Consider the following 2,602-nt stretch of genomic DNA (forward strand, 5'->3'; position numbering starts at 1 on the left):
ACTAATATAATATATAATATAATATATAGAGTTAGGGTTAGGGTTAGTCAGAGATAGCTAAACGAGCCAGGTCAAACAGAGGTCAGGGGGACATAGACCCTACGAGCCATAGTGAGACACGAACTCGCCCATTGGCAGATACATTGCTTGTTACACCAACTTTAAAATTTCGTGCTTGTATGCTTGTATAGTATATCAAATAGCAATTACCGAAGTCACATTTTTCATTGTCGCGACGATTGCTTTGTTAATGGCGTCACAAACACAAGTGCATCTAATGCATCCGAATCTGTGACGTAAGTGGTTATAGACTGGTACCTACGCCGTCCTCATTACTTCACGCAAGTTACCAATTGCATAGTGTAGAGACAGGGTACCAGTTTATAAGCTTTTCTCGCGAGATCACGGACATGAACGATCGAGTAACTAACAAAAAGGAACTCACAAGAAAGTTTCATTCGCTGCGAATAATATATATTATTAGTAAATGTGATAACGTCCGAGAGTGTACTATAAGACATGCTAGCCTTACTGTGAACCCTAGTAAAAAAGAAGCACTACAAGTAACGGGATGATCGGAATATATTAGAAATACTGTCTTTAATTGCAGGAACTGCGACCATATACGTGTACGAATTACTACACGGATGTGTATATATATAGGTGGTACAGTCGCACGCCTAGGTATTTCTCGCATTCGGAACAGTACGCATGCGACTTGATTTGCGGTGGACATATGCAGCTGCGTAACACAAACACATCCGAGCAGTTAATTCCACTTTGTTGACGGTTTAACGGATATACACACTACAGTGGGGTTATTTCCTGCTTTCCGTATCCTTGTTACCATACATCCTTGCTGTCCCTTGCTCCGATATGACAGTGACGTCAGCCATATCCGTCCTGCAACACGCTATAGTTGGGTATTTCCTGTCTTCTCTATATCCCTGCTCACCGTGACGTCAACCATACCCGCTGCAGTATACGATAGCCTAAGTACTGCCCCTGACCTGTCCTTAAGATTTGTTCTTAATAGCAACGTCGTTGAGTTAGCGAGACGTTTGTGAAACGTGGAAACTTAGCGAGACTTTCGTGAAATACTCTATATATAAGGATATCCTAAAACCCCTTTTTAACCCATCACTATAACTTAACGAGTGCTTCGTGAAACGGTCCCATGGTTGCCATTACTCCACAATATATTTCAACTGCGCATGCGTGCATAACAAATAAGGTTACATTACAGGCTGTTACCAGGGACGTGTACAGGGGGGGTCCAGGGGGTCCGGACCCCCCCCCCCCTGCTCGCGCAGTAAACGCATCTAAAGGAGTCTAATTTCAAAAAATTTCTGGTGGAGGGCCTCCCAGACCTCCCCTTCGCGTGCTCGCAAGTTTGGGTTACGGTTAGACCCCCCCCCCCGGTACAAATCCTGTACACGCCCCTGGTTACATAATAATGCGGATACATCACATATTGAAAGGACCATGAAATGTACTTTCTGCTGACATGCGAAGAGTAAGTGTCGGATAACCGTTTGACCCTCAAGAGGAGGGTTAAACATGGATTTGTTTACTGTTAGAAAGACTGCCGGGTGACTGCCGGGTTTGCTAGTAGAATCTATACATGCCTGGATGTATGAGGCTACAATGTCACCGTGAAATTTCAAAAGCTAAATTTGGTTGAAGAAGGTTTATGCTCCTTAAATCGTATAATTTCTATGGCATTCTGTACTGTCAGTGTGTTACATGTAACTTATGCCCCTGCCAGTGAATGTGGTGGTGATAGTATTGTGTAGTTTTGCCTGCGTTAATTAGTTACAGGTGGCAGCTCTCTATTTTAGCCTGTAGGCTTGTGTAGGTAAAATTTATGGCTGAGTGCTTACCTATTCTGTCTTGCTAATAGTTGTTGCTATACTACGTACGATGGGAGCTTCCATCTTTAATCTTAAGACACTCAAACGTACGTGCCATCTCGTGGCAACTTTCATAACGATCCCAACAAACATTTCTTCTGATACCAAGGTTTCTGATACCATCCCAGTGTTCGAAATAAGGGCTATCCGTTTGTCCGTACTTGTCCATTTCCACATAGGACAAGTAGATCTGTCCGGTAGCTTGTCCGCCGGACAAGCAGCTTTTTAGAGCAATTTTTCATAATTTTCTACCATCGCTGGCCGCTGCTGGGAAACCCGAGTTAACATAGTATAAACATGGGCTGCCGGAGTGCCTCCCGAATTAACATATAGTATAAACATTTATGTGAAGTTATATAAAAACGTTACCTCTTTGCTAGCTCCCCGAAACGGTCTTGCTATACTAGAGTTAGAAGACCATCAGACAATCAGTCTGTACACAGCCAACCTAACACCGCACCTAACCTACCAGCCCTAGGTTAGGTATCTAACCTAACCTAACAGCTAGCTGATAGACAATCAGACATCTGTATAGACAATCAGTCGTACAGCCTCGTCCGGCAGCGCTACTGCCTCGAGGAAAAGAGAAAGCGAGAGAGAGGGAGAGAGAGCGAGGGGAAGAGAGTGAGAGAGAGAGAGAGAGAGAGAGAGAGAGAGAGAGAGAGAGAGAGCGAGAGAGAGAGAGAGGA

This window comes from Priapulus caudatus, unplaced genomic scaffold (genome assembly GCF_000485595.1).
Source record: "Priapulus caudatus unplaced genomic scaffold, Priapulus_caudatus-5.0.1 Scaffold821, whole genome shotgun sequence".
Lineage (NCBI taxonomy): Eukaryota > Metazoa > Priapulida > Priapulimorpha > Priapulimorphida > Priapulidae > Priapulus > Priapulus caudatus.